The sequence below is a fragment of the Schistocerca nitens genome, unplaced genomic scaffold (genome assembly GCF_023898315.1).
Source record: "Schistocerca nitens isolate TAMUIC-IGC-003100 unplaced genomic scaffold, iqSchNite1.1 HiC_scaffold_272, whole genome shotgun sequence".
In the NCBI taxonomy this organism is placed as follows: domain Eukaryota; kingdom Metazoa; phylum Arthropoda; class Insecta; order Orthoptera; family Acrididae; genus Schistocerca; species Schistocerca nitens.
The window spans coordinates 1-22,959 of NW_026045812.1; the positions used below are offsets into that span (position 1 = coordinate 1).

General features: G+C 54.2%; 52 non-coding genes across 52 annotated transcripts; 10 read left to right on the plus strand and 42 right to left on the minus strand.

Moving 5' to 3' along the window:
• Positions 1-423: 423 nt before the first annotated feature.
• On the minus strand, positions 424-499 carry Trnai-aau (transfer RNA isoleucine (anticodon AAU)). The gene has a single exon. It is a non-coding gene; the product is annotated as a tRNA-Ile (tRNA).
• Positions 500-700: 201 nt separating this feature from the next.
• Trnae-uuc (transfer RNA glutamic acid (anticodon UUC)) lies at positions 701-773 on the minus strand. The gene has a single exon. It is a non-coding gene; the product is annotated as a tRNA-Glu (tRNA).
• A 313-nt stretch (positions 774-1,086) lies between these two features.
• Positions 1,087-1,159, minus strand: Trnam-cau (transfer RNA methionine (anticodon CAU)). Its single transcript has one exon. It is a non-coding gene; the product is annotated as a tRNA-Met (tRNA).
• Positions 1,160-1,547: 388 nt separating this feature from the next.
• Positions 1,548-1,621, minus strand: Trnag-gcc (transfer RNA glycine (anticodon GCC)). The gene has a single exon. It is a non-coding gene; the product is annotated as a tRNA-Gly (tRNA).
• A 349-nt stretch (positions 1,622-1,970) lies between these two features.
• On the plus strand, positions 1,971-2,042 carry Trnag-ucc (transfer RNA glycine (anticodon UCC)). The gene has a single exon. It is a non-coding gene; the product is annotated as a tRNA-Gly (tRNA).
• A 608-nt stretch (positions 2,043-2,650) lies between these two features.
• Positions 2,651-2,724, minus strand: Trnai-aau (transfer RNA isoleucine (anticodon AAU)). Its single transcript has one exon. It is a non-coding gene; the product is annotated as a tRNA-Ile (tRNA).
• Positions 2,725-2,922: 198 nt separating this feature from the next.
• Trnae-uuc (transfer RNA glutamic acid (anticodon UUC)) lies at positions 2,923-2,994 on the minus strand. The gene has a single exon. It is a non-coding gene; the product is annotated as a tRNA-Glu (tRNA).
• A 305-nt stretch (positions 2,995-3,299) lies between these two features.
• Positions 3,300-3,372, minus strand: Trnam-cau (transfer RNA methionine (anticodon CAU)). Its single transcript has one exon. It is a non-coding gene; the product is annotated as a tRNA-Met (tRNA).
• A 381-nt stretch (positions 3,373-3,753) lies between these two features.
• Positions 3,754-3,824, minus strand: Trnag-gcc (transfer RNA glycine (anticodon GCC)). Its single transcript has one exon. It is a non-coding gene; the product is annotated as a tRNA-Gly (tRNA).
• Positions 3,825-4,171: 347 nt separating this feature from the next.
• Trnag-ucc (transfer RNA glycine (anticodon UCC)) lies at positions 4,172-4,243 on the plus strand. The gene has a single exon. It is a non-coding gene; the product is annotated as a tRNA-Gly (tRNA).
• Positions 4,244-4,841: 598 nt separating this feature from the next.
• On the minus strand, positions 4,842-4,915 carry Trnai-aau (transfer RNA isoleucine (anticodon AAU)). Its single transcript has one exon. It is a non-coding gene; the product is annotated as a tRNA-Ile (tRNA).
• Positions 4,916-5,113: 198 nt separating this feature from the next.
• Trnae-uuc (transfer RNA glutamic acid (anticodon UUC)) lies at positions 5,114-5,185 on the minus strand. The gene has a single exon. It is a non-coding gene; the product is annotated as a tRNA-Glu (tRNA).
• Positions 5,186-5,490: 305 nt separating this feature from the next.
• Positions 5,491-5,563, minus strand: Trnam-cau (transfer RNA methionine (anticodon CAU)). The gene has a single exon. It is a non-coding gene; the product is annotated as a tRNA-Met (tRNA).
• Positions 5,564-5,944: 381 nt separating this feature from the next.
• On the minus strand, positions 5,945-6,015 carry Trnag-gcc (transfer RNA glycine (anticodon GCC)). The gene has a single exon. It is a non-coding gene; the product is annotated as a tRNA-Gly (tRNA).
• Positions 6,016-6,362: 347 nt separating this feature from the next.
• Trnag-ucc (transfer RNA glycine (anticodon UCC)) lies at positions 6,363-6,434 on the plus strand. The gene has a single exon. It is a non-coding gene; the product is annotated as a tRNA-Gly (tRNA).
• Positions 6,435-7,032: 598 nt separating this feature from the next.
• Trnai-aau (transfer RNA isoleucine (anticodon AAU)) lies at positions 7,033-7,106 on the minus strand. Its single transcript has one exon. It is a non-coding gene; the product is annotated as a tRNA-Ile (tRNA).
• Positions 7,107-7,304: 198 nt separating this feature from the next.
• Trnae-uuc (transfer RNA glutamic acid (anticodon UUC)) lies at positions 7,305-7,376 on the minus strand. The gene has a single exon. It is a non-coding gene; the product is annotated as a tRNA-Glu (tRNA).
• A 305-nt stretch (positions 7,377-7,681) lies between these two features.
• On the minus strand, positions 7,682-7,754 carry Trnam-cau (transfer RNA methionine (anticodon CAU)). The gene has a single exon. It is a non-coding gene; the product is annotated as a tRNA-Met (tRNA).
• Positions 7,755-8,135: 381 nt separating this feature from the next.
• Positions 8,136-8,206, minus strand: Trnag-gcc (transfer RNA glycine (anticodon GCC)). The gene has a single exon. It is a non-coding gene; the product is annotated as a tRNA-Gly (tRNA).
• A 347-nt stretch (positions 8,207-8,553) lies between these two features.
• Positions 8,554-8,625, plus strand: Trnag-ucc (transfer RNA glycine (anticodon UCC)). The gene has a single exon. It is a non-coding gene; the product is annotated as a tRNA-Gly (tRNA).
• Positions 8,626-9,223: 598 nt separating this feature from the next.
• Positions 9,224-9,297, minus strand: Trnai-aau (transfer RNA isoleucine (anticodon AAU)). The gene has a single exon. It is a non-coding gene; the product is annotated as a tRNA-Ile (tRNA).
• A 198-nt stretch (positions 9,298-9,495) lies between these two features.
• Positions 9,496-9,567, minus strand: Trnae-uuc (transfer RNA glutamic acid (anticodon UUC)). The gene has a single exon. It is a non-coding gene; the product is annotated as a tRNA-Glu (tRNA).
• Positions 9,568-9,872: 305 nt separating this feature from the next.
• Trnam-cau (transfer RNA methionine (anticodon CAU)) lies at positions 9,873-9,945 on the minus strand. Its single transcript has one exon. It is a non-coding gene; the product is annotated as a tRNA-Met (tRNA).
• Positions 9,946-10,326: 381 nt separating this feature from the next.
• Positions 10,327-10,397, minus strand: Trnag-gcc (transfer RNA glycine (anticodon GCC)). The gene has a single exon. It is a non-coding gene; the product is annotated as a tRNA-Gly (tRNA).
• A 347-nt stretch (positions 10,398-10,744) lies between these two features.
• Positions 10,745-10,816, plus strand: Trnag-ucc (transfer RNA glycine (anticodon UCC)). The gene has a single exon. It is a non-coding gene; the product is annotated as a tRNA-Gly (tRNA).
• A 598-nt stretch (positions 10,817-11,414) lies between these two features.
• On the minus strand, positions 11,415-11,488 carry Trnai-aau (transfer RNA isoleucine (anticodon AAU)). Its single transcript has one exon. It is a non-coding gene; the product is annotated as a tRNA-Ile (tRNA).
• Positions 11,489-11,686: 198 nt separating this feature from the next.
• Trnae-uuc (transfer RNA glutamic acid (anticodon UUC)) lies at positions 11,687-11,758 on the minus strand. The gene has a single exon. It is a non-coding gene; the product is annotated as a tRNA-Glu (tRNA).
• A 305-nt stretch (positions 11,759-12,063) lies between these two features.
• Positions 12,064-12,136, minus strand: Trnam-cau (transfer RNA methionine (anticodon CAU)). Its single transcript has one exon. It is a non-coding gene; the product is annotated as a tRNA-Met (tRNA).
• A 381-nt stretch (positions 12,137-12,517) lies between these two features.
• Trnag-gcc (transfer RNA glycine (anticodon GCC)) lies at positions 12,518-12,588 on the minus strand. Its single transcript has one exon. It is a non-coding gene; the product is annotated as a tRNA-Gly (tRNA).
• A 347-nt stretch (positions 12,589-12,935) lies between these two features.
• Trnag-ucc (transfer RNA glycine (anticodon UCC)) lies at positions 12,936-13,007 on the plus strand. Its single transcript has one exon. It is a non-coding gene; the product is annotated as a tRNA-Gly (tRNA).
• Positions 13,008-13,605: 598 nt separating this feature from the next.
• On the minus strand, positions 13,606-13,679 carry Trnai-aau (transfer RNA isoleucine (anticodon AAU)). The gene has a single exon. It is a non-coding gene; the product is annotated as a tRNA-Ile (tRNA).
• Positions 13,680-13,877: 198 nt separating this feature from the next.
• Trnae-uuc (transfer RNA glutamic acid (anticodon UUC)) lies at positions 13,878-13,949 on the minus strand. The gene has a single exon. It is a non-coding gene; the product is annotated as a tRNA-Glu (tRNA).
• Positions 13,950-14,254: 305 nt separating this feature from the next.
• Positions 14,255-14,327, minus strand: Trnam-cau (transfer RNA methionine (anticodon CAU)). Its single transcript has one exon. It is a non-coding gene; the product is annotated as a tRNA-Met (tRNA).
• Positions 14,328-14,708: 381 nt separating this feature from the next.
• Trnag-gcc (transfer RNA glycine (anticodon GCC)) lies at positions 14,709-14,779 on the minus strand. The gene has a single exon. It is a non-coding gene; the product is annotated as a tRNA-Gly (tRNA).
• A 347-nt stretch (positions 14,780-15,126) lies between these two features.
• Positions 15,127-15,198, plus strand: Trnag-ucc (transfer RNA glycine (anticodon UCC)). The gene has a single exon. It is a non-coding gene; the product is annotated as a tRNA-Gly (tRNA).
• Positions 15,199-15,795: 597 nt separating this feature from the next.
• On the minus strand, positions 15,796-15,869 carry Trnai-aau (transfer RNA isoleucine (anticodon AAU)). Its single transcript has one exon. It is a non-coding gene; the product is annotated as a tRNA-Ile (tRNA).
• Positions 15,870-16,067: 198 nt separating this feature from the next.
• Positions 16,068-16,139, minus strand: Trnae-uuc (transfer RNA glutamic acid (anticodon UUC)). The gene has a single exon. It is a non-coding gene; the product is annotated as a tRNA-Glu (tRNA).
• A 305-nt stretch (positions 16,140-16,444) lies between these two features.
• Trnam-cau (transfer RNA methionine (anticodon CAU)) lies at positions 16,445-16,517 on the minus strand. Its single transcript has one exon. It is a non-coding gene; the product is annotated as a tRNA-Met (tRNA).
• A 381-nt stretch (positions 16,518-16,898) lies between these two features.
• On the minus strand, positions 16,899-16,970 carry Trnag-gcc (transfer RNA glycine (anticodon GCC)). Its single transcript has one exon. It is a non-coding gene; the product is annotated as a tRNA-Gly (tRNA).
• A 347-nt stretch (positions 16,971-17,317) lies between these two features.
• Positions 17,318-17,389, plus strand: Trnag-ucc (transfer RNA glycine (anticodon UCC)). Its single transcript has one exon. It is a non-coding gene; the product is annotated as a tRNA-Gly (tRNA).
• A 598-nt stretch (positions 17,390-17,987) lies between these two features.
• On the minus strand, positions 17,988-18,061 carry Trnai-aau (transfer RNA isoleucine (anticodon AAU)). Its single transcript has one exon. It is a non-coding gene; the product is annotated as a tRNA-Ile (tRNA).
• Positions 18,062-18,259: 198 nt separating this feature from the next.
• Positions 18,260-18,331, minus strand: Trnae-uuc (transfer RNA glutamic acid (anticodon UUC)). Its single transcript has one exon. It is a non-coding gene; the product is annotated as a tRNA-Glu (tRNA).
• A 305-nt stretch (positions 18,332-18,636) lies between these two features.
• Positions 18,637-18,709, minus strand: Trnam-cau (transfer RNA methionine (anticodon CAU)). Its single transcript has one exon. It is a non-coding gene; the product is annotated as a tRNA-Met (tRNA).
• A 381-nt stretch (positions 18,710-19,090) lies between these two features.
• On the minus strand, positions 19,091-19,160 carry Trnag-gcc (transfer RNA glycine (anticodon GCC)). The gene has a single exon. It is a non-coding gene; the product is annotated as a tRNA-Gly (tRNA).
• A 347-nt stretch (positions 19,161-19,507) lies between these two features.
• On the plus strand, positions 19,508-19,579 carry Trnag-ucc (transfer RNA glycine (anticodon UCC)). The gene has a single exon. It is a non-coding gene; the product is annotated as a tRNA-Gly (tRNA).
• A 598-nt stretch (positions 19,580-20,177) lies between these two features.
• On the minus strand, positions 20,178-20,251 carry Trnai-aau (transfer RNA isoleucine (anticodon AAU)). Its single transcript has one exon. It is a non-coding gene; the product is annotated as a tRNA-Ile (tRNA).
• A 198-nt stretch (positions 20,252-20,449) lies between these two features.
• On the minus strand, positions 20,450-20,521 carry Trnae-uuc (transfer RNA glutamic acid (anticodon UUC)). The gene has a single exon. It is a non-coding gene; the product is annotated as a tRNA-Glu (tRNA).
• A 305-nt stretch (positions 20,522-20,826) lies between these two features.
• Trnam-cau (transfer RNA methionine (anticodon CAU)) lies at positions 20,827-20,899 on the minus strand. The gene has a single exon. It is a non-coding gene; the product is annotated as a tRNA-Met (tRNA).
• Positions 20,900-21,280: 381 nt separating this feature from the next.
• Trnag-gcc (transfer RNA glycine (anticodon GCC)) lies at positions 21,281-21,351 on the minus strand. Its single transcript has one exon. It is a non-coding gene; the product is annotated as a tRNA-Gly (tRNA).
• Positions 21,352-21,698: 347 nt separating this feature from the next.
• Trnag-ucc (transfer RNA glycine (anticodon UCC)) lies at positions 21,699-21,770 on the plus strand. The gene has a single exon. It is a non-coding gene; the product is annotated as a tRNA-Gly (tRNA).
• A 599-nt stretch (positions 21,771-22,369) lies between these two features.
• On the minus strand, positions 22,370-22,443 carry Trnai-aau (transfer RNA isoleucine (anticodon AAU)). The gene has a single exon. It is a non-coding gene; the product is annotated as a tRNA-Ile (tRNA).
• A 198-nt stretch (positions 22,444-22,641) lies between these two features.
• Trnae-uuc (transfer RNA glutamic acid (anticodon UUC)) lies at positions 22,642-22,713 on the minus strand. The gene has a single exon. It is a non-coding gene; the product is annotated as a tRNA-Glu (tRNA).
• Between the last annotated feature and the right edge of the window lie 246 nt (positions 22,714-22,959).

Consider the following 22,959-nt stretch of genomic DNA (forward strand, 5'->3'; position numbering starts at 1 on the left):
GAGAAACGACTGAGAGAGGTAAGGAGAGGCGAGGCGATGGGCACCACAGCACTCCCCCTTCCTTTCACGGTGGCGTGTCCATGACCGAATCGGGTTGTAGCTCCAAAAACAAAGGAGAAAGAAAAAACAGGAAGTAAAACTGCCAACGGTACCCTGTGTCCCCATGCGCTCCACCCGCCCAAGTACTGACAAGGGCCAAAGTTGTTACAAATCGGCAATCGGACATTTTCTTTCATCTTGTCTTTATCGGTTGAGAACCAGTGTATTCAACATATTATGGCCATTGCCGAGTGAATGCTGTAGCGCTTCCCGACAAGTCGGGTTCGGATCCTCTGTCAACTTCCACGCAGGGTGATGATCTTTTGGTCATCACACTCGCCTGCTGAAATCGGCGCTGCCTTTTCGTAGTAGTAAAAAGACTAGTGGCCCGTGGGGGGGATCGAACCCCACGACCTTCGCGTTATTAGCACGACGCTCTAACCAACTGAGCTAACGGGCCTCGGCAGATGCAGTTGCTCAGCCCTGCGCTGGAAACGTATGGCATGAAGCCGTACACCATTTCTATGGTCGTCGGGACGTCTGCTTCCCTCGTCTATATTCTGCTGACGGTCACGAAACAGTAGCTATATTGCGAGGCAGGACGGGAAACGGCAGCTCGGTCAGCTCAAACTTGTCACAGTTCGTGTGGAAAAAAATTCCGTTCCGGTACCGGGAATCGAACCCGGGCCTCCTGGGTGAAAGCCAGGTATCCCTAGCTACTAGACCACACCGGATGTGGGGGGTGTCTTCGCCGGTTCGGACGGTCGCTTGGTCGCATTTCGTGTCGTGTCCCGCGTCGGCGCCCTTCTCTCTTTGCGAGCGTCTTTGCGCTTACTCACTGGCAAGGCGCGCACCTCAAACGTCTCAGGAGCAATGCTTTTGGCTTCATGCTGTGTGCTGGGAGAAGAGGGAAAGGGGGAGCTGTAAGTAGCAGTAACAGGGAGTAAACATTTTCCCCGCTGAAGCGTTGAAACCGTTTGTGGATAACAAACAAGAAATAAGTTGGTGCCCTAGCAACAGCATCACCATCAGTCACAGAAAATTAAATGCCCCGGGTGAGGATCGAACTCACGACCTTAAGATTATGAGACTTACGCGCTGCCTACTGCGCTACCGAGGCACGGGCGAACCGTTTTTCCTGGAAACTGGGTAAGTACCATACCCAATGTTAGACGTAAAGGACACTGTACTTCCTGGATAACGTGTTCTGTTGCTAGACGTGCATTGCCGGCCCAGTTGATTGCGGTGTTGCTGCAGCTTTTGCAAACGATAGGCAGGCACTCCTTGTCGTTAACGTTCAGTGCCTCGGAGGCACCTGGACATAGCAAATTGTGAGGCCAGGGCCGACGCTAGTCTGTAGAACATGATGCGAGCGTCCTAGTGGGGGACCCGCGAGTGCTGCGTTCTCGGTTCTTCTCAAGGGAATCCAGCTATACATTCTTGTGGATCGTGCATCTCAAGAGGCGCAAGCCAGCACGGGCAGCATTATCGCGGGAACAGCAAAACGATGCATCGGCCGGGAAATCGAACCCGGGCCGCCCCGCCGTGGCAGGCGAGCATTCTACCACTGAACCACCGATGCTCGGGCCAGTAGTAACTTCACGCTGCTTGCCGAGCAGATGTCTCAAGGGAAAGTGGGGACTGCCGTCAAGCGCCGTAGCATTCTGTCGAGAAGATGCTGCAGGCGCTGAATCCTGCCACTGCACTGCTTAAATATGCCGCCAGAACGCGGTCCTCTGCGTACTCTTGCGTCGCCGGTGCCGGCACCGACTCTTGCCAAAGGATGCGAAATGTGCGCGGATACGCCGTCCGAATGCGGCTGGATGTTTCTCCCTAGCCTACCTCGAAATGCGCCTGCCAGGTACGATCACCTTCGGCCGCTGCCGACAGGCGGGAAGCCGACACAGCGCGGCGTCGGGGCGCTTCCTTGTGCGGTGGTGGTGTAATGGTCAGCATAGTTGCCTTCCAAGCAGTTGATCCGGGTTCGATTCCCGGCCACCGCAACAGGCTTTTTAATTTCGCGTATGAGTACTTTCGCCACGTGCCTTAAATTAATGTTTTTTTTCCCCCTTCTTACTCGCTGCAGACCAGCCTATAGTGTGTCTCGACTTGTCTCGACTTTGCTCAGCTGACGCGAGAGCTGACGCTCTCAAATCGGCCTATATCAAAAACGACAAGCACGAGAAAACGACTGAGAGAGGTAAGGAGAGGCGAGGCGATGGCACACAGCACTCCCCCTTCCTTTCACGGTGGGCGTGTCCATGACCGAATCGGGTTGTAGCTCCAAAAACAAAGGAGAAAGAAAAAACAGGAAGTAAAACTGCCAACGGTACCCTGTGTCCCATTGCGCTCACCCGCCCAAGTACTGACAAGGGCCAAAGTTGTTACAAATCCGGCAATCGGACCATTTTCTTTCATCTTGTCTTTATCGGTTGAGAACCCAGTGTATTCAACATATTATGGCCATTGCCGAGTGAATGCTGTAGCGCTTCCCGACAAGTCGGGTTCGGATCCCTCTGGTCAACTTCCACGCAGGGTGATGATCTTTTTGGGTCATCACACTTCGGCCTGCTGAAATCGGCGCTGCCTTTTCGTAGTAGTAAAAGACTAGTGGCCCGTGGGGGGATCGAACCCACGACCTTCGCGTTATTAGCACGACGCTCTAACCAACTGAGCTAACGGGCCTCGGCAGATGCAGTTGCTCAGCCCTGCGCTGGAAACGTATGGCATGAAGCCGTACACCATTTCTATGGTCGTCGGACGTCTGCTTCCCTCGTCTATATTCTGCTGACGGTCACGAAACAGTAGCTATATTGCGAGCAGGACGGGAAACGGCAGCTCGGTCAGCTCAAACTTGTCACAGTTCGTGTGGAAAAAATTCCGTTCCGGTACCGGGAATCGAACCCGGGCCTCCTGGGTGAAAGCCAGGTATCCTAGCTACTAGACCACACCGGATGTGGGGGTGTCTTCGCCGGTTCGGACGGTCGCTTGTCGCATTTCGTGTCGTGTCCCGCGTCGGCGCCCTTCTCTCTTTGCGAGCGTCTTTGCGCTTACTCACTGGCAAGGCGCGCACCTCAAACGTCTCAGAGCAATGCTTTTGGCTTCATGCTGTGCTGGGAGAAGAGGGAAAGGGAAGCTGTAAGTAGCAGTAACAGGGAGTAAACATTTTCCCGCTGAAGCGTTGAAACCGTTGTGGATAACAAACAAGAAATAAGTTGGTGCCCTAGCAACAGCATCACCATCAGTCACAGAAAATTAAATGCCCCGGGTGAGGATCGAACTCACGACCTTAAGATTATGAGACTTACGCGCTGCCTACTGCGCTACCGAGGCACGGGCGAACCGTTTTTCCTGGAAACTGGGTAAGTACCATACCCAATGTTAGACGTAAAGACACTGTACTTCCTGGATAACGTGTTCTGTTGCTAGACGTGCATTGCCGGCCCAGTTGATTGCGGTGTTGCTGCAGCTTTTGCAAACGATAGGCAGCACTCCTTGTCGTTAACGTTCAGTGCCTCGGAGGCACCTGGACATAGCAAATTGTGAGGCCAGGCCGACGCTAGTCTGTAGAACATGATGCGAGCGTCCTAGTGGGGACCCGCGAGTGCTGCGTTCTCGGTTCTTCTCAAGGGAATCCAGCTATACATTCTTGTGGATCGTGCATCTCAAGAGCGCAAGCAGCACGGCAGCATTATCGCGGGAACAGCAAAACGATGCATCGGCCGGGAATCGAACCCGGGCCGCCCGCGTGGCAGGCGAGCATTCTACCACTGAACCACCGATGCTCGGGCCAGTAGTAACTTCACGCTGCTTGCCGAGCAGATGTCTCAAGGGAAAGTGGGACTGCCGTCAAGCGCCGTAGCATTCTGTCGAGAAGATGCTGCAGGCGCTGAATCCTGCACTGCACTGCTTAAATATGCCGCCAGAACGCGGTCCTCTGCGTACTCTTGCGTCGCCGGTGCCGGCACCGACTCTTGCCAAAGGATGCGAAATGTGCGCGGATACGCCGTCCGAATGCGGCTGGATGTTCTCCCCTAGCCTACCTCGAAATGCGCCTGCCAGGTACGATCACCTTCGGCCGCTGCCGACAGGCGGGAAGCCGACACAGCGCGGCGTCGGGGCGCTTCCTTGTGCGGTGGTGGTGTAATGGTCAGCATAGTTGCCTTCCAAGCAGTTGATCCGGGTTCGATTCCCGGCCACCGCAACAGGCTTTTTAATTTCGCGTATGAGTACTTTCGCCACGTGCCCTTAAATTAATGTTTTTTTTCCCCCTTCTTACTCGCTGCAGACCAGCCTATAGTGTGTCTCGACTTGTCTCGACTTTGCTCAGCTGACGCGAGAGCTGACGCTCTCAAATCGGCCTATATCAAAACGACAAGCACGAGAAACGACTGAGAGAGGTAAGGAGAGGCGAGGCGATGGGCACACAGCACTCCCCCTTCCTTTCACGGTGGCGTGTCCATGACCGAATCGGGTTGTAGCTCCAAAAACAAAGGAGAAAGAAAAAACAGGAAGTAAAACTGCCAACGGTACCCTGTGTCCCCATGCGCTCACCCGCCCAAGTACTGACAAGGGCCAAAGTTGTTACAAATCGGCAATCGGACATTTTCTTTCATCTTGTCTTTATCGGTTGAGAACCAGTGTATTCAACATATTATGGCCATTGCCGAGTGAATGCTGTAGCGCTTCCCGACAAGTCGGGTTCGGATCCTCTGTCAACTTCCACGCAGGGTGATGATCTTTTGGTCATCACACTCGCCTGCTGAAATCGGCGCTGCCTTTTCGTAGTAGTAAAAGACTAGTGGCCCGTGGGGGGATCGAACCCACGACCTTCGCGTTATTAGCACGACGCTCTAACCAACTGAGCTAACGGGCCTCGGCAGATGCAGTTGCTCAGCCCTGCGCTGGAAACGTATGGCATGAAGCCGTACACCATTTCTATGGTCGTCGGACGTCTGCTTCCCTCGTCTATATTCTGCTGACGGTCACGAAACAGTAGCTATATTGCGAGCAGGACGGGAAACGGCAGCTCGGTCAGCTCAAACTTGTCACAGTTCGTGTGGAAAAAATTCCGTTCCGGTACCGGGAATCGAACCCGGGCCTCCTGGGTGAAAGCCAGGTATCCTAGCTACTAGACCACACCGGATGTGGGGGTGTCTTCGCCGGTTCGGACGGTCGCTTGTCGCATTTCGTGTCGTGTCCCGCGTCGGCGCCCTTCTCTCTTTGCGAGCGTCTTTGCGCTTACTCACTGGCAAGGCGCGCACCTCAAACGTCTCAGAGCAATGCTTTTGGCTTCATGCTGTGCTGGGAGAAGAGGGAAAGGGAAGCTGTAAGTAGCAGTAACAGGGAGTAAACATTTTCCCGCTGAAGCGTTGAAACCGTTGTGGATAACAAACAAGAAATAAGTTGGTGCCCTAGCAACAGCATCACCATCAGTCACAGAAAATTAAATGCCCCGGGTGAGGATCGAACTCACGACCTTAAGATTATGAGACTTACGCGCTGCCTACTGCGCTACCGAGGCACGGGCGAACCGTTTTTCCTGGAAACTGGGTAAGTACCATACCCAATGTTAGACGTAAAGACACTGTACTTCCTGGATAACGTGTTCTGTTGCTAGACGTGCATTGCCGGCCCAGTTGATTGCGGTGTTGCTGCAGCTTTTGCAAACGATAGGCAGCACTCCTTGTCGTTAACGTTCAGTGCCTCGGAGGCACCTGGACATAGCAAATTGTGAGGCCAGGCCGACGCTAGTCTGTAGAACATGATGCGAGCGTCCTAGTGGGGACCCGCGAGTGCTGCGTTCTCGGTTCTTCTCAAGGGAATCCAGCTATACATTCTTGTGGATCGTGCATCTCAAGAGCGCAAGCAGCACGGCAGCATTATCGCGGGAACAGCAAAACGATGCATCGGCCGGGAATCGAACCCGGGCCGCCCGCGTGGCAGGCGAGCATTCTACCACTGAACCACCGATGCTCGGGCCAGTAGTAACTTCACGCTGCTTGCCGAGCAGATGTCTCAAGGGAAAGTGGGACTGCCGTCAAGCGCCGTAGCATTCTGTCGAGAAGATGCTGCAGGCGCTGAATCCTGCACTGCACTGCTTAAATATGCCGCCAGAACGCGGTCCTCTGCGTACTCTTGCGTCGCCGGTGCCGGCACCGACTCTTGCCAAAGGATGCGAAATGTGCGCGGATACGCCGTCCGAATGCGGCTGGATGTTCTCCCCTAGCCTACCTCGAAATGCGCCTGCCAGGTACGATCACCTTCGGCCGCTGCCGACAGGCGGGAAGCCGACACAGCGCGGCGTCGGGGCGCTTCCTTGTGCGGTGGTGGTGTAATGGTCAGCATAGTTGCCTTCCAAGCAGTTGATCCGGGTTCGATTCCCGGCCACCGCAACAGGCTTTTTAATTTCGCGTATGAGTACTTTCGCCACGTGCCCTTAAATTAATGTTTTTTTTCCCCCTTCTTACTCGCTGCAGACCAGCCTATAGTGTGTCTCGACTTGTCTCGACTTTGCTCAGCTGACGCGAGAGCTGACGCTCTCAAATCGGCCTATATCAAAACGACAAGCACGAGAAACGACTGAGAGAGGTAAGGAGAGGCGAGGCGATGGGCACACAGCACTCCCCCTTCCTTTCACGGTGGCGTGTCCATGACCGAATCGGGTTGTAGCTCCAAAAACAAAGGAGAAAGAAAAAACAGGAAGTAAAACTGCCAACGGTACCCTGTGTCCCCATGCGCTCACCCGCCCAAGTACTGACAAGGGCCAAAGTTGTTACAAATCGGCAATCGGACATTTTCTTTCATCTTGTCTTTATCGGTTGAGAACCAGTGTATTCAACATATTATGGCCATTGCCGAGTGAATGCTGTAGCGCTTCCCGACAAGTCGGGTTCGGATCCTCTGTCAACTTCCACGCAGGGTGATGATCTTTTGGTCATCACACTCGCCTGCTGAAATCGGCGCTGCCTTTTCGTAGTAGTAAAAGACTAGTGGCCCGTGGGGGGATCGAACCCACGACCTTCGCGTTATTAGCACGACGCTCTAACCAACTGAGCTAACGGGCCTCGGCAGATGCAGTTGCTCAGCCCTGCGCTGGAAACGTATGGCATGAAGCCGTACACCATTTCTATGGTCGTCGGACGTCTGCTTCCCTCGTCTATATTCTGCTGACGGTCACGAAACAGTAGCTATATTGCGAGCAGGACGGGAAACGGCAGCTCGGTCAGCTCAAACTTGTCACAGTTCGTGTGGAAAAAATTCCGTTCCGGTACCGGGAATCGAACCCGGGCCTCCTGGGTGAAAGCCAGGTATCCTAGCTACTAGACCACACCGGATGTGGGGGTGTCTTCGCCGGTTCGGACGGTCGCTTGTCGCATTTCGTGTCGTGTCCCGCGTCGGCGCCCTTCTCTCTTTGCGAGCGTCTTTGCGCTTACTCACTGGCAAGGCGCGCACCTCAAACGTCTCAGAGCAATGCTTTTGGCTTCATGCTGTGCTGGGAGAAGAGGGAAAGGGAAGCTGTAAGTAGCAGTAACAGGGAGTAAACATTTTCCCGCTGAAGCGTTGAAACCGTTGTGGATAACAAACAAGAAATAAGTTGGTGCCCTAGCAACAGCATCACCATCAGTCACAGAAAATTAAATGCCCCGGGTGAGGATCGAACTCACGACCTTAAGATTATGAGACTTACGCGCTGCCTACTGCGCTACCGAGGCACGGGCGAACCGTTTTTCCTGGAAACTGGGTAAGTACCATACCCAATGTTAGACGTAAAGACACTGTACTTCCTGGATAACGTGTTCTGTTGCTAGACGTGCATTGCCGGCCCAGTTGATTGCGGTGTTGCTGCAGCTTTTGCAAACGATAGGCAGCACTCCTTGTCGTTAACGTTCAGTGCCTCGGAGGCACCTGGACATAGCAAATTGTGAGGCCAGGCCGACGCTAGTCTGTAGAACATGATGCGAGCGTCCTAGTGGGGACCCGCGAGTGCTGCGTTCTCGGTTCTTCTCAAGGGAATCCAGCTATACATTCTTGTGGATCGTGCATCTCAAGAGCGCAAGCAGCACGGCAGCATTATCGCGGGAACAGCAAAACGATGCATCGGCCGGGAATCGAACCCGGGCCGCCCGCGTGGCAGGCGAGCATTCTACCACTGAACCACCGATGCTCGGGCCAGTAGTAACTTCACGCTGCTTGCCGAGCAGATGTCTCAAGGGAAAGTGGGACTGCCGTCAAGCGCCGTAGCATTCTGTCGAGAAGATGCTGCAGGCGCTGAATCCTGCACTGCACTGCTTAAATATGCCGCCAGAACGCGGTCCTCTGCGTACTCTTGCGTCGCCGGTGCCGGCACCGACTCTTGCCAAAGGATGCGAAATGTGCGCGGATACGCCGTCCGAATGCGGCTGGATGTTCTCCCCTAGCCTACCTCGAAATGCGCCTGCCAGGTACGATCACCTTCGGCCGCTGCCGACAGGCGGGAAGCCGACACAGCGCGGCGTCGGGGCGCTTCCTTGTGCGGTGGTGGTGTAATGGTCAGCATAGTTGCCTTCCAAGCAGTTGATCCGGGTTCGATTCCCGGCCACCGCAACAGGCTTTTTAATTTCGCGTATGAGTACTTTCGCCACGTGCCCTTAAATTAATGTTTTTTTTCCCCCTTCTTACTCGCTGCAGACCAGCCTATAGTGTGTCTCGACTTGTCTCGACTTTGCTCAGCTGACGCGAGAGCTGACGCTCTCAAATCGGCCTATATCAAAACGACAAGCACGAGAAACGACTGAGAGAGGTAAGGAGAGGCGAGGCGATGGGCACACAGCACTCCCCCTTCCTTTCACGGTGGCGTGTCCATGACCGAATCGGGTTGTAGCTCCAAAAACAAAGGAGAAAGAAAAAACAGGAAGTAAAACTGCCAACGGTACCCTGTGTCCCCATGCGCTCACCCTCCCAAGTACTGACAAGGGCCAAAGTTGTTACAAATCGGCAATCGGACATTTTCTTTCATCTTGTCTTTATCGGTTGAGAACCAGTGTATTCAACATATTATGGCCATTGCCGAGTGAATGCTGTAGCGCTTCCCGACAAGTCGGGTTCGGATCCTCTGTCAACTTCCACGCAGGGTGATGATCTTTTGGTCATCACACTCGCCTGCTGAAATCGGCGCTGCCTTTTCGTAGTAGTAAAAGACTAGTGGCCCGTGGGGGGATCGAACCCACGACCTTCGCGTTATTAGCACGACGCTCTAACCAACTGAGCTAACGGGCCTCGGCAGATGCAGTTGCTCAGCCCTGCGCTGGAAACGTATGGCATGAAGCCGTACACCATTTCTATGGTCGTCGGACGTCTGCTTCCCTCGTCTATATTCTGCTGACGGTCACGAAACAGTAGCTATATTGCGAGCAGGACGGGAAACGGCAGCTCGGTCAGCTCAAACTTGTCACAGTTCGTGTGGAAAAAATTCCGTTCCGGTACCGGGAATCGAACCCGGGCCTCCTGGGTGAAAGCCAGGTATCCTAGCTACTAGACCACACCGGATGTGGGGGTGTCTTCGCCGGTTCGGACGGTCGCTTGTCGCATTTCGTGTCGTGTCCCGCGTCGGCGCCCTTCTCTCTTTGCGAGCGTCTTTGCGCTTACTCACTGGCAAGGCGCGCACCTCAAACGTCTCAGAGCAATGCTTTTGGCTTCATGCTGTGCTGGGAGAAGAGGGAAAGGGAAGCTGTAAGTAGCAGTAACAGGGAGTAAACATTTTCCCGCTGAAGCGTTGAAACCGTTGTGGATAACAAACAAGAAATAAGTTGGTGCCCTAGCAACAGCATCACCATCAGTCACAGAAAATTAAATGCCCCGGGTGAGGATCGAACTCACGACCTTAAGATTATGAGACTTACGCGCTGCCTACTGCGCTACCGAGGCACGGGCGAACCGTTTTTCCTGGAAACTGGGTAAGTACCATACCCAATGTTAGACGTAAAGACACTGTACTTCCTGGATAACGTGTTCTGTTGCTAGACGTGCATTGCCGGCCCAGTTGATTGCGGTGTTGCTGCAGCTTTTGCAAACGATAGGCAGCACTCCTTGTCGTTAACGTTCAGTGCCTCGGAGGCACCTGGACATAGCAAATTGTGAGGCCAGGCCGACGCTAGTCTGTAGAACATGATGCGAGCGTCCTAGTGGGGACCCGCGAGTGCTGCGTTCTCGGTTCTTCTCAAGGGAATCCAGCTATACATTCTTGTGGATCGTGCATCTCAAGAGCGCAAGCAGCACGGCAGCATTATCGCGGGAACAGCAAAACGATGCATCGGCCGGGAATCGAACCCGGGCCGCCCGCGTGGCAGGCGAGCATTCTACCACTGAACCACCGATGCTCGGGCCAGTAGTAACTTCACGCTGCTTGCCGAGCAGATGTCTCAAGGGAAAGTGGGACTGCCGTCAAGCGCCGTAGCATTCTGTCGAGAAGATGCTGCAGGCGCTGAATCCTGCACTGCACTGCTTAAATATGCCGCCAGAACGCGGTCCTCTGCGTACTCTTGCGTCGCCGGTGCCGGCACCGACTCTTGCCAAAGGATGCGAAATGTGCGCGGATACGCCGTCCGAATGCGGCTGGATGTTCTCCCCTAGCCTACCTCGAAATGCGCCTGCCAGGTACGATCACCTTCGGCCGCTGCCGACAGGCGGGAAGCCGACACAGCGCGGCGTCGGGGCGCTTCCTTGTGCGGTGGTGGTGTAATGGTCAGCATAGTTGCCTTCCAAGCAGTTGATCCGGGTTCGATTCCCGGCCACCGCAACAGGCTTTTTAATTTCGCGTATGAGTACTTTCGCCACGTGCCCTTAAATTAATGTTTTTTTTCCCCCTTCTTACTCGCTGCAGACCAGCCTATAGTGTGTCTCGACTTGTCTCGACTTTGCTCAGCTGACGCGAGAGCTGACGCTCTCAAATCGGCCTATATCAAAACGACAAGCACGAGAAACGACTGAGAGAGGTAAGGAGAGGCGAGGCGATGGGCACACAGCACTCCCCCTTCCTTTCACGGTGGCGTGTCCATGACCGAATCGGGTTGTAGCTCCAAAAACAAAGGAGAAAGAAAAAACAGGAAGTAAAACTGCCAACGGTACCCTGTGTCCCCATGCGCTCACCCGCCCAAGTACTGACAAGGGCCAAAGTTGTTACAAATCGGCAATCGGACATTTTCTTTCATCTTGTCTTTATCGGTTGAGAACCAGTGTATTCAACATATTATGGCCATTGCCGAGTGAATGCTGTAGCGCTTCCCGACAAGTCGGGTTCGGATCCTCTGTCAACTTCCACGCAGGGTGATGATCTTTTGGTCATCACACTCGCCTGCTGAAATCGGCGCTGCCTTTTCGTAGTAGTAAAAGACTAGTGGCCCGTGGGGGGATCGAACCCACGACCTTCGCGTTATTAGCACGACGCTCTAACCAACTGAGCTAACGGGCCTCGGCAGATGCAGTTGCTCAGCCCTGCGCTGGAAACGTATGGCATGAAGCCGTACACCATTTCTATGGTCGTCGGACGTCTGCTTCCCTCGTCTATATTCTGCTGACGGTCACGAAACAGTAGCTATATTGCGAGCAGGACGGGAAACGGCAGCTCGGTCAGCTCAAACTTGTCACAGTTCGTGTGGAAAAAATTCCGTTCCGGTACCGGGAATCGAACCCGGGCCTCCTGGGTGAAAGCCAGGTATCCTAGCTACTAGACCACACCGGATGTGGGGGTGTCTTCGCCGGTTCGGACGGTCGCTTGTCGCATTTCGTGTCGTGTCCCGCGTCGGCGCCCTTCTCTCTTTGCGAGCGTCTTTGCGCTTACTCACTGGCAAGGCGCGCACCTCAAACGTCTCAGAGCAATGCTTTTGGCTTCATGCTGTGCTGGGAGAAGAGGGAAAGGGAAGCTGTAAGTAGCAGTAACAGGGAGTAAACATTTTCCCGCTGAAGCGTTGAAACCGTTGTGGATAACAAACAAGAAATAAGTTGGTGCCCTAGCAACAGCATCACCATCAGTCACAGAAAATTAAATGCCCCGGGTGAGGATCGAACTCACGACCTTAAGATTATGAGACTTACGCGCTGCCTACTGCGCTACCGAGGCACGGGCGAACCGTTTTTCCTGGAAACTGGGTAAGTACCATACCCAATGTTAGACGTAAAGACACTGTACTTCCTGGATAACGTGTTCTGTTGCTAGACGTGCATTGCCGGCCCAGTTGATTGCGGTGTTGCTGCAGCTTTTGCAAACGATAGGCAGCACTCCTTGTCGTTAACGTTCAGTGCCTCGGAGGCACCTGGACATAGCAAATTGTGAGGCCAGGCCGACGCTAGTCTGTAGAACATGATGCGAGCGTCCTAGTGGGGACCCGCGAGTGCTGCGTTCTCGGTTCTTCTCAAGGGAATCCAGCTATACATTCTTGTGGATCGTGCATCTCAAGAGCGCAAGCAGCACGGCAGCATTATCGCGGGAACAGCAAAACGATGCATCGGCCGGGAATCGAACCCGGGCCGCCCGCGTGGCAGGCGAGCATTCTACCACTGAACCACCGATGCTCGGGCCAGTAGTAACTTCACGCTGCTTGCCGAGCAGATGTCTCAAGGGAAAGTGGGACTGCCGTCAAGCGCCGTAGCATTCTGTCGAGAAGATGCTGCAGGCGCTGAATCCTGCACTGCACTGCTTAAATATGCCGCCAGAACGCGGTCCTCTGCGTACTCTTGCGTCGCCGGTGCCGGCACCGACTCTTGCCAAAGGATGCGAAATGTGCGCGGATACGCCGTCCGAATGCGGCTGGATGTTCTCCCCTAGCCTACCTCGAAATGCGCCTGCCAGGTACGATCACCTTCGGCCGCTGCCGACAGGCGGGAAGCCGACACAGCGCGGCGTCGGGGCGCTTCCTTGTGCGGTGGTGGTGTAATGGTCAGCATAGTTGCCTTCCAAGCAGTTGATCCGGGTTCGATTCCCGGCCACCGCAACAGGCTTTTTAATTTCGCGTATGAGTACTTTCGCCACGTGCCCTTAAATTAATGTTTTTTTTCCCCCTTCTTACTCGCTGCAGACCAGCCTATAGTGTGTCTCGACTTGTCTCGACTTTGCTCAGCTGACGCGAGAGCTGACGCTCTCAAATCGGCCTATATCAAAACGACAAGCACGAGAAACGACTGAGAGAGGTAAGGAGAGGCGAGGCGATGGGCACACAGCACTCCCCCTTCCTTTCACGGTGGCGTGTCCATGACCGAATCGGGTTGTAGCTCCAAAAACAAAGGAGAAAGAAAAAACAGGAAGTAAAACTGCCAACGGTACCCTGTGTCCCCATGCGCTCACCCGCCCAAGTACTGACAAGGGCCAAAGTTGTTACAAATCGGCAATCGGACATTTTCTTTCATCTTGTCTTTATCGGTTGAGAACCAGTGTATTCAACATATTATGGCCATTGCCGAGTGAATGCTGTAGCGCTTCCCGACAAGTCGGGTTCGGATCCTCTGTCAACTTCCACGCAGGGTGATGATCTTTTGGTCATCACACTCGCCTGCTGAAATCGGCGCTGCCTTTTCGTAGTAGTAAAAGACTAGTGGCCCGTGGGGGGATCGAACCCACGACCTTCGCGTTATTAGCACGACGCTCTAACCAACTGAGCTAACGGGCCTCGGCAGATGCAGTTGCTCAGCCCTGCGCTGGAAACGTATGGCATGAAGCCGTACACCATTTCTATGGTCGTCGGACGTCTGCTTCCCTCGTCTATATTCTGCTGACGGTCACGAAACAGTAGCTATATTGCGAGCAGGACGGGAAACGGCAGCTCGGTCAGCTCAAACTTGTCACAGTTCGTGTGGAAAAAATTCCGTTCCGGTACCGGGAATCGAACCCGGGCCTCCTGGGTGAAAGCCAGGTATCCTAGCTACTAGACCACACCGGATGTGGGGGTGTCTTCGCCGGTTCGGACGGTCGCTTGTCGCATTTCGTGTCGTGTCCCGCGTCGGCGCCCTTCTCTCTTTGCGAGCGTCTTTGCGCTTACTCACTGGCAAGGCGCGCACCTCAAACGTCTCAGAGCAATGCTTTTGGCTTCATGCTGTGCTGGGAGAAGAGGGAAAGGGAAGCTGTAAGTAGCAGTAACAGGGAGTAAACATTTTCCCGCTGAAGCGTTGAAACCGTTGTGGATAACAAACAAGAAATAAGTTGGTGCCCTAGCAACAGCATCACCATCAGTCACAGAAAATTAAATGCCCCGGGTGAGGATCGAACTCACGACCTTAAGATTATGAGACTTACGCGCTGCCTACTGCGCTACCGAGGCACGGGCGAACCGTTTTTCCTGGAAACTGGGTAAGTACCATACCCAATGTTAGACGTAAAGACACTGTACTTCCTGGATAACGTGTTCTGTTGCTAGACGTGCATTGCCGGCCCAGTTGATTGCGGTGTTGCTGCAGCTTTTGCAAACGATAGGCAGCACTCCTTGTCGTTAACGTTCAGTGCCTCGGAGGCACCTGGACATAGCAAATTGTGAGGCCAGGCCGACGCTAGTCTGTAGAACATGATGCGAGCGTCCTAGTGGGGACCCGCGAGTGCTGCGTTCTCGGTTCTTCTCAAGGGAATCCAGCTATACATTCTTGTGGATCGTGCATCTCAAGAGCGCAAGCAGCACGGCAGCATTATCGCGGGAACAGCAAAACGATGCATCGGCCGGGAATCGAACCCGGGCCGCCCGCGTGGCAGGCGAGCATTCTACCACTGAACCACCGATGCTCGGGCCAGTAGTAACTTCACGCTGCTTGCCGAGCAGATGTCTCAAGGGAAAGTGGGACTGCCGTCAAGCGCCGTAGCATTCTGTCGAGAAGATGCTGCAGGCGCTGAATCCTGCACTGCACTGCTTAAATATGCCGCCAGAACGCGGTCCTCTGCGTACTCTTGCGTCGCCGGTGCCGGCACCGACTCTTGCCAAAGGATGCGAAATGTGCGCGGATACGCCGTCCGAATGCGGCTGGATGTTCTCCCCTAGCCTACCTCGAAATGCGCCTGCCAGGTACGATCACCTTCGGCCGCTGCCGACAGGCGGGAAGCCGACACAGCGCGGCGTCGGGGCGCTTCCTTGTGCGGTGGTGGTGTAATGGTCAGCATAGTTGCCTTCCAAGCAGTTGATCCGGGTTCGATTCCCGGCCACCGCAACAGGCTTTTTAATTTCGCGTATGAGTACTTTCGCCACGTGCCCTTAAATTAATGTTTTTTTTCCCCCTTCTTACTCGCTGCAGACCAGCCTATAGTGTGTCTCGACTTGTCTCGACTTTGCTCAGCTGACGCGAGAGCTGACGCTCTCAAATCGGCCTATATCAAAACGACAAGCACGAGAAACGACTGAGAGAGGTAAGGAGAGGCGAGGCGATGGGCACACAGCACTCCCCCTTCCTTTCACGGTGGCGTGTCCATGACCGAATCGGGTTGTAGCTCCAAAAACAAAGGAGAAAGAAAAAACAGGAAGTAAAACTGCCAACGGTACCCTGTGTCCCCATGCGCTCACCCGCCCAAGTACTGACAAGGGCCAAAGTTGTTACAAATCGGCAATCGGACATTTTCTTTCATCTTGTCTTTATCGGTTGAGAACCAGTGTATTCAACATATTATGGCCATTGCCGAGTGAATGCTGTAGCGCTTCCGACAAGTCGGGTTCGGATCCTCTGTCAACTTCCACGCAGGGTGATGATCTTTTGGTCATCACACTCGCCTGCTGAAATCGGCGCTGCCTTTTCGTAGTAGTAAAAGACTAGTGGCCCGTGGGGGGATCGAACCCACGACCTTCGCGTTATTAGCACGACGCTCTAACCAACTGAGCTAACGGGCCTCGGCAGATGCAGTTGCTCAGCCCTGCGCTGGAAACGTATGGCATGAAGCCGTACACCATTTCTATGGTCGTCGGACGTCTGCTTCCCTCGTCTATATTCTGCTGACGGTCACGAAACAGTAGCTATATTGCGAGCAGGACGGGAAACGGCAGCTCGGTCAGCTCAAACTTGTCACAGTTCGTGTGGAAAAAATTCCGTTCCGGTACCGGGAATCGAACCCGGGCCTCCTGGGTGAAAGCCAGGTATCCTAGCTACTAGACCACACCGGATGTGGGGGTGTCTTCGCCGGTTCGGACGGTCGCTTGTCGCATTTCGTGTCGTGTCCCGCGTCGGCGCCCTTCTCTCTTTGCGAGCGTCTTTGCGCTTACTCACTGGCAAGGCGCGCACCTCAAACGTCTCAGAGCAATGCTTTTGGCTTCATGCTGTGCTGGGAGAAGAGGGAAAGGGAAGCTGTAAGTAGCAGTAACAGGGAGTAAACATTTTCCCGCTGAAGCGTTGAAACCGTTGTGGATAACAAACAAGAAATAAGTTGGTGCCCTAGCAACAGCATCACCATCAGTCACAGAAAATTAAATGCCCCGGGTGAGGATCGAACTCACGACCTTAAGATTATGAGACTTACGCGCTGCCTACTGCGCTACCGAGGCACGGGCGAACCGTTTTTCCTGGAAACTGGGTAAGTACCATACCCAATGTTAGACGTAAAGACACTGTACTTCCTGGATAACGTGTTCTGTTGCTAGACGTGCATTGCCGGCCCAGTTGATTGCGGTGTTGCTGCAGCTTTTGCAAACGATAGGCAGCACTCCTTGTCGTTAACGTTCAGTGCCTCGGAGGCACCTGGACATAGCAAATTGTGAGGCCAGGCCGACGCTAGTCTGTAGAACATGATGCGAGCGTCCTAGTGGGGACCCGCGAGTGCTGCGTTCTCGGTTCTTCTCAAGGGAATCCAGCTATACATTCTTGTGGATCGTGCATCTCAAGAGCGCAAGCAGCACGGCAGCATTATCGCGGGAACAGCAAAACGATGCATCGGCCGGGAATCGAACCCGGGCCGCCCCGCGTGGCAGGCGAGCATTCTACCACTGAACCACCGATGCTCGGGCCAGTAGTAACTTCACGCTGCTTGCCGAGCAGATGTCTCAAGGGAAAGTGGGACTGCCGTCAAGCGCCGTAGCATTCTGTCGAGAAGATGCTGCAGGCGCTGAATCCTGCACTGCACTGCTTAAATATGCCGCCAGAACGCGGTCCTCTGCGTACTCTTGCGTCGCCGGTGCCGGCACCGACTCTTGCCAAAGGATGCGAAATGTGCGCGGATACGCCGTCCGAATGCGGCTGGATGTTCTCCCCTAGCCTACCTCGAAATGCGCCTGCCAGGTACGATCACCTTCGGCCGCTGCCGACAGGCGGGAAGCCGACACAGCGCGGCGTCGGGGCGCTTCCTTGTGCGGTGGTGGTGTAATGGTCAGCATAGTTGCCTTCCAAGCAGTTGATCCGGGTTCGATTCCCGGCCACCGCAACAGGCTTTTTAATTTCGCGTATGAGTACTTTCGCCACGTGCCCTTAAATTAATGTTTTTTTTCCCCCTTCTTACTCGCTGCAGACCAGCCTATAGTGTGTCTCGACTTGTCTCGACTTTGCTCAGCTGACGCGAGAGCTGACGCTCTCAAATCGGCCTATATCAAAACGACAAGCACGAGAAACGACTGAGAGAGGTAAGGAGAGGCGAGGCGATGGGCACACAGCACTCCCCCTTCCTTTCACGGTGGCGTGTCCATGACCGAATCGGGTTGTAGCTCCAAAAACAAAGGAGAAAGAAAAAACAGGAAGTAAAACTGCCAACGGTACCCTGTGTCCCCATGCGCTCACCCGCCCAAGTACTGACAAGGGCCAAAGTTGTTACAAATCGGCAATCGGACATTTTCTTTCATCTTGTCTTTATCGGTTGAGAACCAGTGTATTCAACATATTATGGCCATTGCCGAGTGAATGCTGTAGCGCTTCCCGACAAGTCGGGTTCGGATCCTCTGTCAACTTCCACGCAGGGTGATGATCTTTTGGTCATCACACTCGCCTGCTGAAATCGGCGCTGCCTTTTCGTAGTAGTAAAAGACTAGTGGCCCGTGGGGGGATCGAACCCACGACCTTCGCGTTATTAGCACGACGCTCTAACCAACTGAGCTAACGGGCCTCGGCAGATGCAGTTGCTCAGCCCTGCGCTGGAAACGTATGGCATGAAGCCGTACACCATTTCTATGGTCGTCGGACGTCTGCTTCCCTCGTCTATATTCTGCTGACGGTCACGAAACAGTAGCTATATTGCGAGCAGGACGGGAAACGGCAGCTCGGTCAGCTCAAACTTGTCACAGTTCGTGTGGAAAAAATTCCGTTCCGGTACCGGGAATCGAACCCGGGCCTCCTGGGTGAAAGCCAGGTATCCTAGCTACTAGACCACACCGGATGTGGGGGTGTCTTCGCCGGTTCGGACGGTCGCTTGTCGCATTTCGTGTCGTGTCCCGCGTCGGCGCCCTTCTCTCTTTGCGAGCGTCTTTGCGCTTACTCACTGGCAAGGCGCGCACCTCAAACGTCTCAGAGCAATGCTTTTGGCTTCATGCTGTGCTGGGAGAAGAGGGAAAGGGAAGCTGTAAGTAGCAGTAACAGGGAGTAAACATTTTCCCGCTGAAGCGTTGAAACCGTTGTGGATAACAAACAAGAAATAAGTTGGTGCCCTAGCAACAGCATCACCATCAGTCACAGAAAATTAAATGCCCCGGGTGAGGATCGAACTCACGACCTTAAGATTATGAGACTTACGCGCTGCCTACTGCGCTACCGAGGCACGGGCGAACCGTTTTTCCTGGAAACTGGGTAAGTACCATACCCAATGTTAGACGTAAAGACACTGTACTTCCTGGATAACGTGTTCTGTTGCTAGACGTGCATTGCCGGCCCAGTTGATTGCGGTGTTGCTGCAGCTTTTGCAAACGATAGGCAGCACTCCTTGTCGTTAACGTTCAGTGCCTCGGAGGCACCTGGACATAGCAAATTGTGAGGCCAGGCCGACGCTAGTCTGTAGAACATGATGCGAGCGTCCTAGTGGGGACCCGCGAGTGCTGCGTTCTCGGTTCTTCTCAAGGGAATCCAGCTATACATTCTTGTGGATCGTGCATCTCAAGAGCGCAAGCAGCACGGCAGCATTATCGCGGGAACAGCAAAACGATGCATCGGCCGGGAATCGAACCCGGCCGCCCGCGTGGCAGGCGAGCATTCTACCACTGAACCACCGATGCTCGGGCCAGTAGTAACTTCACGCTGCTTGCCGAGCAGATGTCTCAAGGGAAAGTGGGACTGCCGTCAAGCGCCGTAGCATTCTGTCGAGAAGATGCTGCAGGCGCTGAATCCTGCACTGCACTGCTTAAATATGCCGCCAGAACGCGGTCCTCTGCGTACTCTTGCGTCGCCGGTGCCGGCACCGACTCTTGCCAAAGGATGCGAAATGTGCGCGGATACGCCGTCCGAATGCGGCTGGATGTTCTCCCCTAGCCTACCTCGAAATGCGCCTGCCAGGTACGATCACCTTCGGCCGCTGCCGACAGGCGGGAAGCCGACACAGCGCGGCGTCGGGGCGCTTCCTTGTGCGGTGGTGGTGTAATGGTCAGCATAGTTGCCTTCCAAGCAGTTGATCCGGGTTCGATTCCCGGCCACCGCAACAGGCTTTTTAATTTCGCGTATGAGTACTTTCGCCACGTGCCCTTAAATTAATGTTTTTTTTCCCCCTTCTTACTCGCTGCAGACCAGCCTATAGTGTGTCTCGACTTGTCTCGACTTTGCTCAGCTGACGCGAGAGCTGACGCTCTCAAATCGGCCTATATCAAAACGACAAGCACGAGAAACGACTGAGAGAGGTAAGGAGAGGCGAGGCGATGGGCACACAGCACTCCCCCTTCCTTTCACGGTGGCGTGTCCATGACCGAATCGGGTTGTAGCTCCAAAAACAAAGGAGAAAGAAAAAACAGGAAGTAAAACTGCCAACGGTACCCTGTGTCCCCATGCGCTCACCCGCCCAAGTACTGACAAGGGCCAAAGTTGTTACAAATCGGCAATCGGACATTTTCTTTCATCTTGTCTTTATCGGTTGAGAACCAGTGTATTCAACATATTATGGCCATTGCCGAGTGAATGCTGTAGCGCTTCCCGACAAGTCGGGTTCGGATCCTCTGTCAACTTCCACGCAGGGTGATGATCTTTTGGTCATCACACTCGCCTGCTGAAATCGGCGCTGCCTTTTCGTAGTAGTAAAAGACTAGTGGCCCGTGGGGGGATCGAACCCACGACCTTCGCGTTATTAGCACGACGCTCTAACCAACTGAGCTAACGGGCCTCGGCAGATGCAGTTGCTCAGCCCTGCGCTGGAAACGTATGGCATGAAGCCGTACACCATTTCTATGGTCGTCGGACGTCTGCTTCCCTCGTCTATATTCTGCTGACGGTCACGAAACAGTAGCTATATTGCGAGCAGGACGGGAAACGGCAGCTCGGTCAGCTCAAACTTGTCACAGTTCGTGTGGAAAAAATTCCGTTCCGGTACCGGGAATCGAACCCGGGCCTCCTGGGTGAAAGCCAGGTATCCTAGCTACTAGACCACACCGGATGTGGGGGTGTCTTCGCCGGTTCGGACGGTCGCTTGTCGCATTTCGTGTCGTGTCCCGCGTCGGCGCCCTTCTCTCTTTGCGAGCGTCTTTGCGCTTACTCACTGGCAAGGCGCGCACCTCAAACGTCTCAGAGCAATGCTTTTGGCTTCATGCTGTGCTGGGAGAAGAGGGAAAGGGAAGCTGTAAGTAGCAGTAACAGGGAGTAAACATTTTCCCGCTGAAGCGTTGAAACCGTTGTGGATAACAAACAAGAAATAAGTTGGTGCCCTAGCAACAGCATCACCATCAGTCACAGAAAATTAAATGCCCCGGGTGAGGATCGAACTCACGACCTTAAGATTATGAGACTTACGCGCTGCCTACTGCGCTACCGAGGCACGGGCGAACCGTTTTTCCTGGAAACTGGGTAAGTACCATACCCAATGTTAGACGTAAAGACACTGTACTTCCTGGATAACGTGTTCTGTTGCTAGACGTGCATTGCCGGCCCAGTTGATTGCGGTGTTGCTGCAGCTTTTGCAAACGATAGGCAGCACTCCTTGTCGTTAACGTTCAGTGCCTCGGAGGCACCTGGACATAGCAAATTGTGAGGCCAGGCCGACGCTAGTCTGTAGAACATGATGCGAGCGTCCTAGTGGGGACCCGCGAGTGCTGCGTTCTCGGTTCTTCTCAAGGGAATCCAGCTATACATTCTTGTGGATCGTGCATCTCAAGAGCGCAAGCAGCACGGCAGCATTATCGCGGGAACAGCAAAACGATGCATCGGCCGGGAATCGAACCCGGGCCGCCCGCGTGGCAGGCGAGCATTCTACCACTGAACCACCGATGCTCGGGCCAGTAGTAACTTCACGCTGCTTGCCGAGCAGATGTCTCAAGGGAAAGTGGGACTGCCGTCAAGCGCCGTAGCATTCTGTCGAGAAGATGCTGCAGGCGCTGAATCCTGCACTGCACTGCTTAAATATGCCGCCAGAACGCGGTCCTCTGCGTACTCTTGCGTCGCCGGTGCCGGCACCGACTCTTGCCAAAGGATGCGAAATGTGCGCGGATACGCCGTCCGAATGCGGCTGGATGTTCTCCCCTAGCCTACCTCGAAATGCGCCTGCCAGGTACGATCACCTTCGGCCGCTGCCGACAGGCGGGAAGCCGACACAGCGCGGCGTCGGGGCGCTTCCTTGTGCGGTGGTGGTGTAATGGTCAGCATAGTTGCCTTCCAAGCAGTTGATCCGGGTTCGATTCCCGGCCACCGCAACAGGCTTTTTAATTTCGCGTATGAGTACTTTCGCCACGTGCCCTTAAATTAATGTTTTTTTTCCCCCTTCTTACTCGCTGCAGACCAGCCTATAGTGTGTCTCGACTTGTCTCGACTTTGCTCAGCTGACGCGAGAGCTGACGCTCTCAAATCGGCCTATATCAAAACGACAAGCACGAGAAACGACTGAGAGAGGTAAGGAGAGGCGAGGCGATGGGCACACAGCACTCCCCCCTTCCTTTCACGGTGGCGTGTCCATGACCGAATCGGGTTGTAGCTCCAAAAACAAAGGAGAAAGAAAAAACAGGAAGTAAAACTGCCAACGGTACCCTGTGTCCCCATGCGCTCACCCGCCCAAGTACTGACAAGGGCCAAAGTTGTTACAAATCGGCAATCGGACATTTTCTTTCATCTTGTCTTTATCGGTTGAGAACCAGTGTATTCAACATATTATGGCCATTGCCGAGTGAATGCTGTAGCGCTTCCCGACAAGTCGGGTTCGGATCCTCTGTCAACTTCCACGCAGGGTGATGATCTTTTGGTCATCACACTCGCCTGCTGAAATCGGCGCTGCCTTTTCGTAGTAGTAAAAGACTAGTGGCCCGTGGGGGGATCGAACCCACGACCTTCGCGTTATTAGCACGACGCTCTAACCAACTGAGCTAACGGGCCTCGGCAGATGCAGTTGCTCAGCCCTGCGCTGGAAACGTATGGCATGAAGCCGTACACCATTTCTATGGTCGTCGGACGTCTGCTTCCCTCGTCTATATTCTGCTGACGGTCACGAAACAGTAGCTATATTGCGAGCAGGACGGGAAACGGCAGCTCGGTCAGCTCAAACTTGTCACAGTTCGTGTGGAAAAAATTCCGTTCCGGTACCGGGAATCGAACCCGGGCCTCCTGGGTGAAAGCCAGGTATCCTAGCTACTAGACCACACCGGATGTGGGGGTGTCTTCGCCGGTTCGGACGGTCGCTTGTCGCATTTCGTGTCGTGTCCCGCGTCGGCGCCCTTCTCTCTTTGCGAGCGTCTTTGCGCTTACTCACTGGCAAGGCGCGCACCTCAAACGTCTCAGAGCAATGCTTTTGGCTTCATGCTGTGCTGGGAGAAGAGGGAAAGGGAAGCTGTAAGTAGCAGTAACAGGGAGTAAACATTTTCCCGCTGAAGCGTTGAAACCGTTGTGGATAAC